General features: G+C 43.5%; 1 protein-coding gene and 1 long non-coding RNA gene across 8 annotated transcripts in view; one reads left to right on the top strand and one right to left on the bottom strand.

Moving 5' to 3' along the window:
* Positions 1-17,960, bottom strand: part of 8030451A03Rik — a 163,826-nt gene that overhangs the window by 101,066 nt on the left and 44,800 nt on the right. The window contains exon 4 of one of the 2 annotated variants that reach the window (XR_003955431.1): positions 8,915-17,133. The exons of the other annotated variant lie outside the window; for it this stretch is intronic. This is a non-coding gene — a long non-coding RNA (RIKEN cDNA 8030451A03 gene). Of the gene's footprint in view, positions 1-8,914; positions 17,134-17,960 lie in introns of those variants that run through there. 2 annotated transcript variants of the gene reach the window in all.
* Positions 476-17,960, top strand: part of Tnc (tenascin C) — an 87,231-nt gene continuing 69,746 nt past the window's right edge. For 4 of the 6 annotated variants that reach the window (NM_001369213.1, NM_001369214.1, NM_001369212.1 and 1 more), the window contains exon 1: positions 555-742. The gene's annotated coding sequence lies outside the window, so the exon portion shown is untranslated. Of the gene's footprint in view, positions 743-17,960 lie in introns of all 6 variants that reach the window. The other 2 variants (NM_011607.3, XM_006537776.1) reach the window with 2 other exon arrangements.

The raw sequence follows: 17,960 nt of genomic DNA, 5'->3' as shown, positions 1-17,960 counted from the left end.
AACTAATCTTGGGTTATCTCCAAGCTGGCCAAGAGAAACCTGAACTGCCCCGGGCTTGCTCAACTCTCCTCGATCTCCTCTTTCCAGGAACTCAGGTTCAGCCCTCAGGCTTTCTCCGAGGTGCCACCCCGCAGCTGCTGCCCAGAGCCTGAGGGAACCCAGGTCGTGTTTCCAGCTTGCTCTAGTCCAGGAGCAGCGCCAGGATCCAGTTCCCTCATATCCCAGTTCCCAAGGCTTCTGTTTCACAATTAGAATACTCATTTGTGGAGCAATGCAAAAATCACACTTCACTAACAACTACTCTGCGGGGGCGGAGGGAGCTGAAATTCCTACTTTTTTTTTTCTTCACTATAAATTGTATGCAAATGGTCCGTTAGCTGGCGGCGCGCCTGGAGTGAGTGCGTCTTTCATGAGCTAACCCTGTTCCGCTGGGAGGGCTGTGCCTTTAACTCACCAACTGAAAAAAAAAAAAGTGGGAAAGGATGTCTGGAGGCGAGGCGTCCCATTACAGAGGAAGGAGCTCCCTATATAAGCCTGCCAAAGCTGGCTGCTCCGGCCACAGCCTGCCTACTGTCACGCGTCTCTCCCGCGCGCAGACACACACCCTAGCCTCTGGTGGGCACAGACAGTGGCTGGGAAGACGCTAGGGACCGCGCGCTTGGGAACTCGTTGTGGCTTAACCCAGGTACTTCTTCACGGAGCTGGTGCACCCAGAGACTTTGCTTTTCCCGACCTGGAAAAGGTGAGTCTGTTGATCCCATCACCCAGGATCTTTCTGGTGTGCTCCTGGCATTCCCGGTACCCAGTAAGATGTGGGTTTGTAACTATAAAACTTTTGTTTAATTTCCAAGCCCGGTGTGATCAGATGCGGCCCGATTATTCTGTGCTTGCCCTCCTGCGGTCATGTATTTGGTATGGATCTGTCAATAGTCAGAGGAACTCAGGGAACTTTTGGTAAAGTTTTGTCTCTGCCTTTCTTTGGAGGAAATGTCTTACTTTAACTCTTACCCTTTTACCTCGTTGATTCTCACCTGTGGATTTTCCCCTTTTGGAGCGTTAGAGAAGTTGCATTTTAAAGTGGCATTCACTCACAGCACTTGGGTGGGATGAGTACCACGTACCCGTAGTAGGGAGAACACAACCGTGCATCTACACAGTCTCAGCACTTGACAGTTTTCGTTCCCCTCTTGTCCCATTTGATCCTCAGTGTCCACTCTGGGGAAAGATAAGAGCTGGATACCAGAGCTAGGAGATGAGTTCTGGGCACGGATGAAAAGCCCACAGGCTGTAAGATGAAACTGGTGGGCACGTCTGTGGGTTCTTGAAGCAGGGTGCCATCCTCCTGATTCAGAGACCTCAGGTGGGGCATGTGTAGAAGGTTTGGAGGCATCTGAACCCCATATTGCTCCCAAATCGGCCTCCCTCCTGACACTTTATCCCAGAACCCCAGTAACATATTCCCTTCCCTGGTGAACTTTGGAAAGAGCACAGAGATTCCTCTATGCCATCGTTGTGACAGGGGGAATAAGAGGTTGGGGTTTGACCCTAGAAGTGGCTTGGGCATTCCCACTAGTGCCACTACAACATAAATGTGTCAGGAAAATATGTAACTTCTATGGACCTTAGTTTCCACTTCTCTAAAGTGGGGACAGCAGCTCCCCTTATAATGAGGAGCGAATGAGGAACAAAAAAGATCAAATCAGCAACTGGGCAATCTCTGTCATGGCCCAAAGCTGCCAACACCCTGGACGTGAAAAGCGGGGCCTCTTAACCCAGTTTTTCAGTGTGTCTGCTTACCCCCAAAGCCTCTGCCTTCTTATCTTGCCCAATCTGAGACAGCCTGCTAGCCTGGCACGTAGTGTTTTACAAGCAAGGGGTGTGTTGGCACCATTAGGAGAAAAGGTGGCAGCCTCGGGCTTGATGTGAATCTGGAGTTCTGACTCCAGAATGTCCTCAGGCATTTACAGGCTGAAGTGCTTGGCTATGGAGTGCTGTGTGGCTGGTGGTCTTTGGAATCAGATTCTTTGCCTCAGAGGATGAGCCAGACTGGGAGCTCTCTTTAAGAGTGAATGCCTCTTTTTCGTGTGTTTTCGTGGAATCTTTTTTTTTCTTTGTTTTATAGAGCTTTCCCTATATGCACCTTAGAAATGAAAGCTGCTCCCCACCCCACTGCCTTTCCTGAGATGCAACAAAGCTCACCAGGGCTGGTGAGAGGCATGCTCTGTCTAAATAAGCTGATGGAAAGTTCTCCTGTCCTATGAACCAAGGCTTTCGAAGGGCATGGGGGATGGGGGTAGTGTGCCTTGGCCTGGTACATTCCAAGAATGTGACCACATCTAGGGAAAGAAGGGGGTGCAGTGTGTGAATATTCTCTGGGTTACTCAAATGGGGTGAGCACGAGAGAGAGAGAGAGAGAGAGAGAGAGAGAGACAGAGACAGAGACAGAGACAGAGACAGAGACAGAGAGAATGGGTGAAGCCAAGCTTGGTAATCACCCACTCCCTCATTTGTTCAAAACACCTAGCTTCGCGCTCTTGGCCTCTCTTTCCCCTGTCTCAAGAGGTGACAAGGCTTCCATCCATCAGTTTTGTCACTCATACAAAGAGGGTGAGGAGTTACCTCTCCTGGGGCTCTGTGACATACACACCAGAAGAGTTCAATAGACAGAGGTGTTTCTGTTTACCTTGTTACTAGATCACAGATACTTTCAAGATTAATGTCCTAAACAAATGTTTGTCAAGTTTAACAATAGAAGCAGTTATTAATAAATTATGAACAACCCTCCTCCCTGAGTTTCTGACAGATAAAAATGAGGTTGCATGGGCTAACATGGGGTTAAGGGGTGCAAACACACTATTCATACCCCTGGAACATTTTTACCACATTGCAAACAATGGGACACACAGCTCCAGATCTCACAGCTAGGCAGTGCTTACTCAGATCAGTGTTCTGAAATCCAGCAGCTATGGGAGTAAGGACAGTTCCCCAAATGAAACAGGAGACAGGAATTTTAGAGGCTTAAGAAAGGTTGGTTACTTCAATCAATGTCAGTAATCACTATAGCCAGCATAGAATTAACCAGTGTATGAGCTATAGGCTCTTGATGCTTCCCTGGGCATCATGGTATCAAATGGCCACAGCAGGTCTCTGGAGCATGGGTGTACTTATAAGACAGAGAGACTCACAGAGCAGAGAGATTGGGTCTTGGAACTCAAGTGATAGGGCCAGAATCTAAGCTCATATCTTTCTTTGGAGGCTGTGCTTCTTTTCAACGTGTCAGCTTCTTGTATAGCCCTCAGAGGGAAAGCACTTCCCTTCTGACAAAATATGCCCCACCAGGCAGACTGTGGCCACCCATAAATACAGCAATAGCCTGATCATATAACCAGAATAGAATTTGGAAAGGGAACTCAGGCTGACAGAATGAAAAACATACTCCCTGAATCCTATCCGTTCTCATGTTCGCTGTGAACTAAAACCACCTCTCATCTCTCTTCCCGCAGTTTCATGAACTTACAAACTGGCTTTCACAAAGCATAAAGGCTCCTCCATACTGAGGCTGTATGGGTTTGAAAAGTAGAACTTGAGAAACAAATATTTAGTTGGTTCTCCATATACAGTTCCTCTATGGTAGTCAGACACTGACATAAAATAGCTAATAGTCAGGGATGAAGTGTGACACAGTGATGGGGAAGACTGTCTACTTAGTTTTCTAATACTGCAAATTATGAATCAACAGCTCCATTTAATAGATGGAGAAACTGAGGCTCAAGGAAGCTGAGTAGCTCAGCCCAGGATCTTCTCACAAGAGTCAGAACTGGCTGCAAACCCAAACTTTCTAAGTAAAACGCCACCGTTTTGTCTCTTGTGTCACGCTGCCTCTTGATGTCAGACTTGGCTACCCAAGTGCAGAACTGTGCACGGTGTCCTTTGGGGAATGGCCAGAAGAGCACACAAGACTCCAGCTGGCATTGGTGCCTCTTGATTTCACAGAGGAGCCCTGCAGCTATCGTTTTTCATGGTGCACAAGAAAGGTTAGCTGGTGGTAGTGCAACCCAATGCTTAGAAACGGAAACATTCCAATTTCAGCTGAGGGACAGGGTGAGTGAGGGAGAAAGGAGAGAGAGAGAGAGAGACAGAGACAGAGACACAGAGACAGAGACGGAGGGACAGACAGAGACAGACAGAGACAGACAGACAGACATAGACAGACAGAGACAGCAGAGAGAAACAGAGACAGGAAGATAGAGACAGAAACACAAAGAGAAAGACAGAGAGGAAGACAGAGTGAGCAGAAAGAGAGAAAAATCACACACACACACACGAGAGAGAGAGAGAGAGAGAGAGAGAGAGAGAGAGAGAGAGAGAGAGAGAGAAAGGGGGTGGCAAGGTTGCAGTCATGTCCTTCCTAGTGATTTTCATGGCATCAGCCCACACTTCCCATGGCTGTGCAGGTGGGAGCTACAAAAGGGAGAAAAGGGAGACAGCCATACCTGCATCTTCTAAGGTGTAGGAGAGCTAAATGTGTGGTTTTAAGGGGGCTGCTGGGGAGATAAAAATGGGGCTCTCCCAGGTCTCTAACAGAAGTCAGGGAACAGCTATAGCCTCCATGCCACTGATTCTGCCGAAGCCTCAAAGAGGAAGATTGTGATTCAAACACCTCTCACCACACAAAGATAGCTGGGAATCCCCTTGAATCCCGTCCCAGACCAGTCCAAACACCTTCAACATGTGGAAAACATTACATGAAGGCCCCTTTCCAAGAAGGAAAACCCCTTAATGTATAGTGAGACGAGCCTCCTAAAAATCCCAATCCTTTACAACACAAAGCACACTGGTGACTTTGCCTTCTATGAAATCTGCACACACCCTATGACTTCTTGTGGAGGAGAAACCACTGCATAGTTCTCTTGATTCCGAGCCTGGCGCTCAGACTTTTGTTCAGTTATACCCTTAAATCTAATCATCTTTGTTCTTTCTCCTTTTCTGCCATATATACTTCCTAGAGCAGTGGTTCTCGACTATCCTCATGCTGTGATCCTTTAATACAGTTTCTCATGTTGTGATGACGTCCCCCCCCCCGAAATAAAATTATTTTTGTTCCTTCATAACTTTAATTCTCTACGATTATGAATAGCAATGTAAATTTGCTGTTTTCTGATGGTCTTAGACAACTCCTGTGAAAGAGTCCTTCAACTCCCAAAGAGGTCACAAGCCACATATTAAAAAACACTCTCCTAGACAGTAAGAGCCACCTGGAGTTCAGTGCTCTCTGCCATTCTTGATTCTCCACCATGGAACAAAATCAGAATGCCCACACTCAAAGCAGGTTGTGAACGGAAAATCCTTTCCATGTGTCCTTTCACTCTATTTGTGAGTGGAAATTTTTAAAAGATTATTTCATTCCAAGTCATCTCAGATGTTTGAAATTTCCTGAAGTTCACAGGTCCTGAAATGTGGGCACTTAAACTCAGATGGCTTTGGCTGGTCCTTTAACCTTCCTCAAACAGACTGCCAAGAGACAAAGGTGTTTCATAAGCCCTGAAAGCAGATAGCTTGCTTCAGAATCAGCCAAAGGTCACCTCTTACCCTAAAAGAGGAAAGGTGGTTTCTGTTAACATCTCTAAAGAATCGTCCAAACTATCCTTGATGCGGGGAGATGAAGGGTAACTGTGAAAGTAACTGCATTTGTTACTTTGTCCATTGTCAAGGCTTTCATTTGGGTTACAGTTTGCAGGGACATAATCTGTCCTGGCAGAGGAGGCAAAATGGCAGGAGCTGGGGGTGGCTGGTCATCCCGCATCCATGCTCAGGGAACAGTGATTGAGAGCTGGTACTCAGTCGGCTTTCTCCTTTGTATGGAGTCCAGAACCCCCACTGCATGGATTGATGCCACCCACACTTAGGGTGAGGCTTCTCACGTCAATTAATGCAATCTAGAAAATGACTAACAGACACGTCCAGAGGTTTGTTTCTAGACCCGTATTTTTTCAAATCTTATCAAAAAAACAATCAACATTAACCAGCCCACTAAATGTTGTCACCTACTCGATCAATACTGTGCCATTTTACCATTGTTATTATTTGCAATATCATTGCCATTCTAATGTTGGGGACCTGGGGTGAATTATGTATGTAGCCTGTTGAATATCATGCAGGTAGATGATAGGGGAAACCTTAACATAAACCCGGGCCAAGTCCCTAGAAGGAGGTAATGACCATCAGGCTACCTGAGCCATGCTAGGCACCATGCTTCTGCTCCTCCTGTCGTGGGGAGGTCATTGTCCCCAGAGTCTGCCTGCCTTCTGCAGGCATCAGACCCTCAGAATGTAATGTCTGTGAAGTTCTCTGCTGTTCCCAATACAACAGGGTTTGACTTCTGTAGGTGTGCTCTGCAGCTCTTTCAGGTTTCAGGACTGAGCAAGTTTCTCATGTGCAGGACGGATCTTCCCAACGTGGTATGCTCATGAACCAGTGCATTAATGAAACACTCCTATGTACATCACCTTGACATGCTCCCAGAATATATACATAAAGGCTTTGCAGGAAGGTAAAATGAGGCCTTTGTTACTTGCTTAAAGTAGAAGGTAAAGGCATTCAGAGCTCCTTCATAGGATCAACACCATCGAGTTTGTTTCCCTCGATATGCCACAGGATTGTAAAGAATTGACTCAAGTGTCTACATAACAAAACAGCTTAGAGATGACAGGCTATTTGCTCGATAAACATTTATATTTTAAGATTTGTTTTGAGTTATGCATATGGATGTGCGTCTCTGTTGAGGTAGGTGCACAGAAGGACAGTTTCTCTAGGGGGTCAGAGGAGAGTGTCAGATCTCTGGAGCTGGAGTTCCAGGCGGTTGTGAGCATTCCTACTTAGATCCTCAGACCTGGACTCATCCTCGCTGAAAGGACAGCACAAGCCATCTCCACAGCCTCACATTTGCATTTTGGAAAGGTAGTTAGGTAAAGCAGGCAATGCTTAAATGGGTGAATGAAATATCAATGAGGGGCTTTAGACAAGTCTGTGGATTCTGTGCACTGGAAGAGTCATATAAGACAGTTAAGGTAACCGTTGCTGAGTTAAAAAGTGGAAGAGAATCAAGACTGTTGGGAAAAGCATTAGTTTTATTCAAAATGTTAAAGCTATAGTACTAGGTCTGGGAATGTTGGATAAAAGTACAGTGTTCAGGGATCCCGAGCAGCCATACAACAGGACGCCACTGCATGTCACCTGAAGGAGCAACAGACTGAGATCAAAAGAAGATAGTCCAGAACTCCATTAGACCATCTGCCAGCCCTTGCAACACACTGAGTGTAAGTGCCAGTATATGAAATGGTGTATCTTTTTAAAAAAAGATTTATTTATTTTATGTGTGAGTGCACTGTAGCTGTCTTCAGACACACCAGAAGAGGGCATCAGATCCCATTACAGATGGTTGTGAGCCACTATGTGGTTGCTGGGAATTGAACTCAGGACCTCTGGAAGAGCAGTCAGTGCTCTTAACCACTGAGCCATCTCTCCAGCCCTGAAATAATAATATCTTAAAAATTTAAAAAAAAATGTATACATCTAATACTAAAGCCACCTATGGTGATAGAAGTCTGGTGGAGGTAACCACAGAAGGAGCTCCGGCACAGCAGGGGAGCCTGCTTGCTGGGGAAAGACAGGAAGCCAGACAGCTCCCTCCCGCAGTGGGCAGTGGCATCATGGATAGCCTTTGTCATTGACAATCATACAGAAGTAGCTGGAAGCAGGGATGCTATAGAAGAACGTTCTTACAGAGGTTGCTCTCACTAGAACTTAGAATGTTAATGCTGAGGAGGCTGATTGATGGGTACCCTCAAAGCCAGGAGCTTACAGATCAGATTCAAAAAGAAATCCAGAGGTAATTCAGGAGATGCCATGGAGAGAAGGGTGAGGTAAAAGTCACTTTCAACCTCATTTCATCTAAAGCCCCTCTCTGTTTATGTTTTGTGCACGGAACTTTCACATGAGATAGAAAGGAAGGTTTCTGTGGCACAAAAAGAAGAAGAAAGGAGGAGAGGGAGGAGGAGGAGGAGGAGGAGGAGGAGGAGGAGGAGGAGAAGGAGAAGAAAAATGTTTGTACAAATCACTGGCCGACTTTAACATCTTCATTTTAAAGATGCTGAAACTGAGACATGGGGAAGAGAGATATTTTCCTAAGATGTCATGCCAGCTGGCAGCGGGTCAGGGCAGAATCTTGGGTATCCTGACTCTGCTCTTAGAATCCAGGGACAACATAAAAGTCTGCAGTTAATATATCCTCTTACAAAAGAAAAATGAACTGTCTTATTCTCTAAATAGTATAGCACATGTGGATTGAGCTAATAATTCTATTAGTTACTTACCCACCACAAAAACATAGTCATTAAAAACATCACAGGTGCTGGGCATGGTGGCGCACACCTTTAATCCCAGCACTTGGGAGGCAGAGGCAGGTGAATTTCTGAGTTCGAGGCCAGCCTGGTCCACAGAGTGAGTTCCATTACAGCCAGGGCTACACAGAGAAACCCTGTCTCAAAAACAACAACAACAACAAACAAAAAATAAAACATCACAGGTTGTGTCTTATGGCTTCTATAGGTCTAGAATCAAAGCATAGCTGAGCAGAGTTAGGCTGGAATTTCTAGGATCAGTTGTCATTGGCCTGGGTTTAGATCATATCTGAAGACTTGAGTGGGGATCAGCCTTCTTCCAGGCTGTACCTGTTGACTGGACGCCATTTCTCAGGAGGTTCTAGACTGAAGCTTGTCAGTTCCATGCTGCCTTAATAACTGCTCACATGGGGCATTTCAACAAAGCCATTTATCTCATCCAAGCCAATCACACACACACACACACACACACACACACACACACACAGAGAGAGAGAGAGAGAGAGAGAGAGAGAGAGAGACAGAGACAGAGACAGAGACAGAGACAGAGACAGAGACAGAGACAGAGACAGACAGACAAAGACATTCGATAAATGGAATTTGCTTGACAATAATCGCCCAAAGTAGGATTTTAGTTTTTTTTAAACTCTTCTAACTTTCTAATTTTTTAACTTTCTAATTTTTTTTTTCATTTTTGCAGCACTGGCCTTGATGCCCGGCCAGCAAGCACTCTGCCAGTTTAGCTACACTTTCTGTATTCTGAGATCAGGTCCTAGGTAATTGATGTTAGTCTTGAACTTTCTCTGTGGCCAAGTTTTCTTGGCCAACTCAATGACCTTGAGTTTTCTCCAGCCTCCTGCTTCCTAGGGCTGGGATGACTTGCACACACCACCACACCTGGTTTCGGAAGTAATCCATTGAACTAATTTGATCATGATGATACGTGTGTTATTCATTTGGGGGTCTAGCTGTGGTTCTGTGATACAGCACACAATCTACAGGATGGAGCAGAGTTTGAAATGACTAGGGTTCTGCAGGATCCCAGGCTGGCTGGTTGACTCTCTCTCTCTCTCTCTCTCTCTCTCTCTCTCTGTGTGTGTGTGTGTGTGTGTGTGTGTGTGTGTGTGTGTGTGTGTGTAGTGGGCTGGTCTTAATGTTACAGATCTTTTAGACGAAGACCTTCTCCAATGGTCTTCAATGAAACAGCTGAGAGGACTTTAGCTTATGCACGTATCTTTATTTGGGCTGGGTTTGTATGCATTTATTCAGGGTGAACCAGAGCTATATATGGGCCTTGGAGAGCGGGAAGGAATTTTCAGGGTAAATAAAATCATTGGCTAGAGTTTAAAGTTCTGTGAATGCCTCATTTGTGTGGAGAGGCATTCCAGGAATCTCAGGTACTTATGGTGAGGCTTCTTATTGGGGGTGGGGAGAGGAAGTTGAACTTGTAGGTCTGCCAAGGACTACTCACCTTTCCCAAGATAGAAGGTGTGAGAAGTTGGGTTCCCCAAACAAAGTCAGAGAAGGGGAAGCCCTGCTGCTAATGGGAGTCCTCCATTTTCTGCTGAGTTCTGTTGATTTAACCAGTCATAGTAGACATTTACCCTAAATTAGCAGGATTTCCTCACAGACAAGGAGCCAAAGAAACAAGTTTCCTTGTTTTACGATCTTTCATGTGAGCTGCCATCAGAAGGTGCTATCCAGATTTAAGATTGACCATCCTGCTTCAAATAATCTGATCGAGAAAACCCTCACAGGAGTGCCCAGTAGCTTAGATTCCAGATTCAGTCAAACTGACCATCAAGATTAGCCATCACACAAAATATATTTTACTGAACGTTCAAGCAGTGAAAATGAAAAGTACCTGCTTCTTATCACCCATCTAGGTATGATAATTAATTTATAGGCTTCCCAGCATATAAATTAAGACTAAACTTTAGAATTTCATTTTCTTTCTTTCTTCTATACCATATGCAGTATGGTGTGTCCTCTACTGCTGTTATGGTGTGTTAGGATATCCACTGCTATGAAGAGACACCATGACCAAGGCAACTCTTATAAAGGACAATATTTAATTGGGTCTGGCTTACAGGTTCAGAGGTTCAGTCCATTATTATTGAGATGGGAGAACGGCAGTGTCTAGGCAGACATGGCATTGGAGAAGCACCTGAGAGTTCTACATCTTGTTCCAAAGGGAACCAAGGGAAGACTGGTCAATCCCACCCCTTACAGTGACACATTTCCTCCACCAAGGCCACGTCTACTCCAACAGGGCCACACTTTCTAGTAGTGCCACTCCCTGGGCCAAGCATATTCAAACCACCACATTTGGTTTAAATATAAAATGCTGCTGAAGGTTTGTTCTTTCAGTGCTTAATTCTCAACTGGAGATGTTGTTCCAGGGACTATAGATTCTATAGTCAAAGAATTTTCAAGGGCAAGGTCTGGGTGGCAGAATGTTACATCCATCCCTGCTCCCTGTTTTTATCTCTGGCTTTGTGCTTCCTGGCTTGCAATATGTGAGTGGCTTCTGACACATGCTTCAGTCACCACATCTTCTATATTAGTCATGGCTCTCAAGAAACAAGACGAATAGGATGAATATATATTAAAGAAGATTTACTAGGTTGGCTTACCATATTAAGATATTGTCTGTAGTATAACACTGACTGTTGTCATAATGGAGAGCCAGAGAACAGGTGGCTACTCTGTCTACAAGGCTAGATGCCCCAGAAGATCCAATGTGATGTTTAATGTCTGGAAGAATCCTGAAGCACCCCTAATCTTTAGTCCATATTGGGAAGCTAAAGAATCTGAGTCCTCATGTCAGTGAAAGATGGCAGCAACAGAGGTAATAGCGGCAACAGAGTAGATACACTCACCAGTGGGAGAATAATGCAAACAGACAGAAGAGAAATCGCTTTCCCCTTGGATCTTCTCATATACTGTCATCAAAGGAAGTTCCCACACACTCTGAGGGAGATTGCTTCCCTCCTTAATTTTCCTAGTAAATAACCTTACAGACCTGCCTTGAACTTCTGAGCTAATTCCATATCCATTCAAGCTGACAACAAAAAGCAATCATCACAACTCCATCCCTTGTTAAACTGATACCCAACCACATCTCCTTATGTTATGCTTCAATTCCAAAATGGTACTGCCAAGCATGCTGTAATTATCTGTAAATGTGCTATACCACCCCACCCACTACTCCCCAGAATAGGTGACAAAGTCTTTTGAGGAGATCTTAGTATTTTACTGTCTCACAAATTTAAAATATTCTCTGTCATGATGGACTACAATTCTCTGAAACAGTGAGCCAAAATTAAACTTTTCCTTCCCTAAGTTGGTTCTTTTTAGGGGATTTTGATCTGATCAATGACAAAGTAAGTATCACAAGTCAAGCACTTCTCTGCCTCCCCATGCCCTCTGTTAGCAACCTCCATACTCGATTCTCAGTGTCTTATAAACGAGCCAATACAAGAGATTCCTACTGGGGCCCCATCACACCTTTGATCTAAATGACAAGTTAGAATTATAGAGGCCAGAATGTCTATGCCCAAATATTTCCAAGTAGTTATTTTCTACAAAGAAAATTCGCATCACCTAGTTGTTATTTATGGTTTCCTATCGTCCAGACCCCTGGCCCCCAAGCAGACGCTGGGCCTCAGCTAGCATCATGCTTTCCACACACAGCTTTCATGCTTATTTTTTTCTTGTAAATGTCATTTTCTATTACATAAAATGGCATTCTCTGTTTTATATCTAAATGATCTTCTTTCTTTAGTTGTCTGTTCTGATGCCACCTCCTCCAGGTACAACAGATACTCCCATAGTGTGCCCTTTTGCACCATCCCTTATATCAAACTGTAATTATTATACAATAGACAAACCCTTCTGACACAGCAGTTCTCAAGAGGATATTTGTACCTGGTTCACCTGAAAATCAGCATGATTCAAAATTAATCTTAAATACCTGATAAAGTCTTTATTTCCAAGACTCAAAAATCCATTTCTCATGAGTCTTGCTTAGAAAAACTAGAGTTAGAAGTTATTTATGTGTTTCCAGCACTGGACAGGAAACCATGTAGGAAGCAGACTTCAAGGATTATCTTTGCTTTCAAGGCCAGTCCTAAAAATAACTGCCATCATTACTTGGGATTTGGGAAAAGCCAGTACCAAGGACAGAGGACATCTGTCAGGGGATTTGAGAATGAGTCAGAGATGGCTGTTGTAACAAGATTGATCAATCACCAACTAGTGGGAGGAATGAATGGTCTCAGGGAAGAGATGAAGACAAGGATCTCTTTGTGTTTGGATATGTGGAAAATCACAACCCATAGAAAGAAATGAATCGTGATTAAGAGTGTGGCTTCGGTATCTGAGGGCTCTGGGTTCAAAATATTTTTGTTTGCTATGTAAGCTTGACTAAATAACTGCTCTAACTTTAATATGTAATATATAACGTATAATTTATAATGTATAATGTATGATATATGATATATATGACACACTTAGCAATGCCTATCTTAGAAGATCATGATGGTTATTAAATAGTATTGTGTATTACATTGCTTCCAAAAAACTGGTATGTGACACAAATAGTGATGGTCATTCATGTTGATGCTGCTTTTGAGACAGTTCTTGGTAATAAGACCCCACTTGGTCAGCTGTTCTCAAATTGTATCCTATAAAACAGATCCTTACTGAAAGTCACTTAAAGAGGGTTCTGTGGCTGCTAAGTCTGGAAACACTTGACAATATCTTGGAAATTCAGGGTTCATATAGTCTTTTCAGCTCTAGTTCCAAAGGCTGACAACACAGTAGCAGAAACAATAAGGTAATATCCTAGAATTCATTATAAAACTATTTTTCTTCTATGTGGGCTTCTATGGCAAAATTTTGTGTGCTGGGTAGTATGGAAAGAACAGAAATCCACTTGCCTGGAGAATTTGATCTTAAGAATAAAGCACCAATAGATTCCATGTCTTGGAAGTGTCCACATACTGGTTCATAGATTAAGATTCACAGCTGTGCCTACACAGGTTGGAAGAGACAAGGAGGGGAGGGTCCATGGGGCATCACTCTGAAGGACAGTGATCCCATTATAGAAAGCCCTATCCACATGAACAGTTACTTTCTAACAAGTAATACTACAATATTGTTAGGTTCCAATACATGAGTGTTGGGAGGATCCACAAATATCCAGATCATGCCATGAGGGAAGAGAAGTTATAGAAAGGAGCCAGATTAACTCCTAAAACCTTCAGAATGGAATATGGGACTGAGGTCTTTAGACATTGGTTAGGAATCTGAATATCCCTGTTTGATTAGAAACTAATGGAATGTTTGATGCGATCAAATTCAGAATCTGAGAAATTCTGTCCAGCTCTGGTGAATCCATATCCCCAATCTGATGAGACCACTGACACCCTTATCCATATGAAAGCTGCCTTAAAATGTGTTGGACCATGATCTTGGAAACGATACCAGAGCACCAGGCTCCCCAGATGCTTAAGGGAACAGTAAATTTGCCCTCACACATTTAAGCTGACAGTAAAAAGGGCAAACATCCTACTTGAGCCAAAACAGGCATGCCCAGGTCAGGAAACCTAGCTGGAGAGGCAGAGACATGTAGAGTGTCATCCCAATTAGCAACTCTTTCTGGCTAGGGAACCCAGTGAGCAAAGCCAGAGTCTGGCAGATTCTGGAACCCTGTCTGAGCCAAAGAGAACTTGCCAACATGTACCCAGGAGCTAATAACCACTTGCAAACAGTGCACCTTGGCTTCAGTGCTCTCCAGAGAAAAAGTGCACGAAGTAGGAGAGCCAGCCAGAGCTCAATGAGGAAGGCAGAGGTCGAATACTTCCAGAGTTACATGTGGAGACTACTTAGACAGCTGCTAGGGGTCTGGGAAGCAGAAGATGAAGGAACTGTTTCTGCACTCCTTATCTTGTCCCTTACTGAGCAGTTCAACTTGTAAGGTGGCACTTTTTTTCAGAACTGAAGAAAGTGTTTGAGGAGCCATCCCAGTGTGGCACAATATGATTGAAATGTCCCACATGAGAGTCACAGTGCAAGCTCCAAAGGCTGCTTCTGTCTCATGTTCTGTCTCATGACTTAGTCCTTATGCTTCCCTGTGTCTTAGTTTAACTTCCAAACAGGTAGAGTAATTTGCTCCTCACTAGCGTTTTATGTCAGTAATAAAATCAATGAAAAACCTGAAGCATAACATTAGGCACAAGACAAGTTTGTTTTAATGTGTGTGTGTGTGTGTGTGTGTGCGTGCGCGCGTGCGCGCACACACACACACACACACAAGCAGGCAAACATATTTGTGGAAGTCAGAGGACAATTTGACAACTTAGGGGAGTTAGTTCTCTCTTTATTTCACATTGGTCTCAGGGATTGATCTCAATCACGTGGCTTGACAACGGGTGCCTTTATCCACTGAACTATTCCACAGGCTCACAAAACAGATTTATAAACAGTAAATAAGAAAATGTTGGTTTTATTGCCAATCCAGCTCTATTTGAATATATAACAAAAACTGTAATAATCACTATATTCCTCCAGGGGTCAGCAAAATGTGATGTAGAAGCCTATTTTTGTACATTTTTTTGTATTAGAAAAAAGCCATGTTTGTTTTCATATTTTCTATAACAGTGCCTACTACAATAGTAAATTTAGATACTTATGAAGTTGTGTCTATGCGACCAAAATACCTCACAGAAGCAACATAGAGGAAAAAGGGTTTGTTTGGGCTCGGAATTTCAGAGTCTTACTCCAGGATGGCAGGGGAGGGCAGCTCAGGACTCAGCCTGAGGTGTCAGAAGCATGCAGCCCTGGCTTGCTTACCTGGATGGCAGGGAGCATAGTAAATTAGACTGGAAAGAGATTGGCTCTAAACCCACAATGCCCACCACCCACCTTTCTGGCCTCCTTCTACCCACCTGGCCCACATTCCCAAAGACTCCACAGCATCCAAATTATTCCCACAGCTGAAGACCAAGTGTTCAAACTGGGAACTCAGATTCAAACCCTAGGAGAAAGAGGTGATCTGACAGCACATGTATTCTCAGGTCATTTAAGAAAATGTTAACTGACCCTTCCAATGAGTATGCCAGATTTTCATGCAGTTTCCAGTTACTGTGACCTTGGCAAGCCATATGTTATTATACACATAATAAGACAAAGACAGAAATGAAAGTTTGTTTAATAAGTCTTCCCAGCACAGGTAGAGGCACAATGCCAAACTCTATACAAGAAGGAAGTGTAGAAGACTGATAGTCACGACTGTGCCCCATCCTCCCTTTATTTATTTTGCACTTTCTCACTCTCTTACTCTTTCCTCTTTCCTCCCCCTCCATCCCTCCCTCCATTATCAGCTCCCTTTCCCTCCCCACCTTCTTCTTCTCCCTTTCCTTCTCCTATGGTCTTTCCTAACCCTGTTCCCTCAGGTGGAATATTCTGATTATCCCACCATATGCTGAAATAAATAACTCTGCTGAGAAGGAATTTAATTCTCTTTCCTTCTTTGAAGATTTGCTTGTTTAGACATAAAATTCTGCCTCCTTCTGATCACGGCCACTGTGATAAAAAATACTCGGAGAAAAACATGAAAGGGTTTATTTTGTTCACAACTTGGGATCCATTATTTTGGGACAGTATAGCACAATGACGTGAAGCAGCTAGTAACTACATTATATTCAACATCAAAAGAATTGGGTGTTGAATTAAGGGATGCATATCTTGTGTTCAAATTACTTTCTTTGTTCTTATATAGTCCAGGATACCATGCCTAGGGAATGGTACCACCCATGATGAGCAGGTCTTTCTGCCTCAATTAACGTAATCAAAACAAGCAAACCCACAAACCACCTCATCTAGACAATTCATTATTGAGGTTTTTCTCCCCCAGGTGACTCAGTTGTGTCAAGTTAACAATCCCAATGTAAAATTCCAAAAGAAAGTTTGAAGTGTCAGGGTCTCTGAAATTTTCTTATGTTCTGACTGATTTCTTGGCTATACATAGTATGAGGCCCAATTTTCCAGGACCCATTGATGTTTAAACTCCCCTGTCTGCTACATCTTGCTTTATCATCCTCTCATTTATTAACATTCTCTCTTGGCCAAGCTGGAGGGGAGCAGGGTGTTCTCTTCCAGCTCTAGAGACCTGCTGGAGATACAGACATTAGTTCACTTGGCTTCAGGCCCTCTCCTCAAGCCCAAAATGGTAAATAAAATCGCCGTGCGCACCCCAGTTTTCCAATTTCATTCTCCCTCTATGACTCCAACAACTTCATTCACATTAATGAAACTGAGTGTTCCCCTGGCGTTTAACTATTACATAAATGTTAATTTCTGAGACCAAGCAATAAATCCTGTTTCAAAAAGAAAAAAAAAACACTCAATAGGACAAAAGGAACCTAAACTTCCACAGAATAAGACAGAGACAGTATCCTTTTTTTCAGATTCAAGTTGTACTGACTAGATAACTTGCTGAACTGTCTCAAGCCTGTGCTTTTGATGGCAGGAAAATATGAACAGTGTTCTCTGATTGCCTAAGCTTGGATCGTGATGAAAAGGCATTTGTAATCGCCAAGAACCAAATAAATATACTGATTTGTCTCACCCTAGGCTCTAGTTGCTTGAGCTCTTCCATCCTGGGGCTTCACCCTTTTATGAAAGACAGGTCCTGGCCAGGTATAGCATCATTTCTATTGTGTAAGGACTGAAAAGAGAGAGGATCAAGGGTTTGTCCGGTGCCAGTACTTACTGCCCCTTGTGTGCCATCAAACCCAACCTGTGACGTACTTCAAACACAAAAGAATCAAGTAAGTTTGGGAAACACACATAAACGATCTTCTTGGAGGTTTCCACAAACACATAAAAGACCCTGGAAAATCTTGAAATAAAGTAAGATACGTAATTTGTTTGGCTTAAAATAACATTGGCTTTAAAAATAGCCTTCTCCAAACATGATTAACTAGGAAATAACTCTTTGCTCAGCATTAATACCTCTCAACATGCCACAGACTACACATTAGGAAATAGCTTCCTGCATTTGTATGGCTAAATTAAGCCTAATTCTGAGTTTAGGCTTATCTTTATCTCTATTTTCTGGCTCTTGTGTAACTTCATAAAGTTGTTTTACACTGTTAATAGGGGTTTTTTTGGGGGGGAGGTGGCAAACTCAAGCTTATTTTGAAGTTAATCCTTTGAACTTAGTCATGCAAACCAGCCTTTGGCTTCACTAAATTGCTGGAAGAAAGCTGAGGGTTAAGAATGCTGCCTCTAACTGATGAGTCAGACCACCTGAATTAAACTCTCCTCTCCTCTTCTAGCTATGTGACCCCAGTTTCCCCATCCTCAGGGAGAGGAAAATAAAGGAAGAAATGTCAGGGATCTTCGAGAAGAAGCAATGAAATAATCCATACAAGGCACAGACAGTACAGATGTTTTCAATCAGGACTGGTTATTATTGTAGCTTTTAGGTGATCCCTTTTTGAGAAAGGAAAAGTAGACACCATGTGTCTGCATGCCTTTTCTAGGCACACT

This window comes from Mus musculus, chromosome 4, assembly GCF_000001635.26.
Source record: "Mus musculus strain C57BL/6J chromosome 4, GRCm38.p6 C57BL/6J".
Classification (NCBI taxonomy): Eukaryota; Metazoa; Chordata; class Mammalia; order Rodentia; family Muridae; genus Mus; species Mus musculus.
Note: the sequence above shows the minus strand (reverse complement) of the source record. Positions and strands in the feature narration are given on the sequence as shown.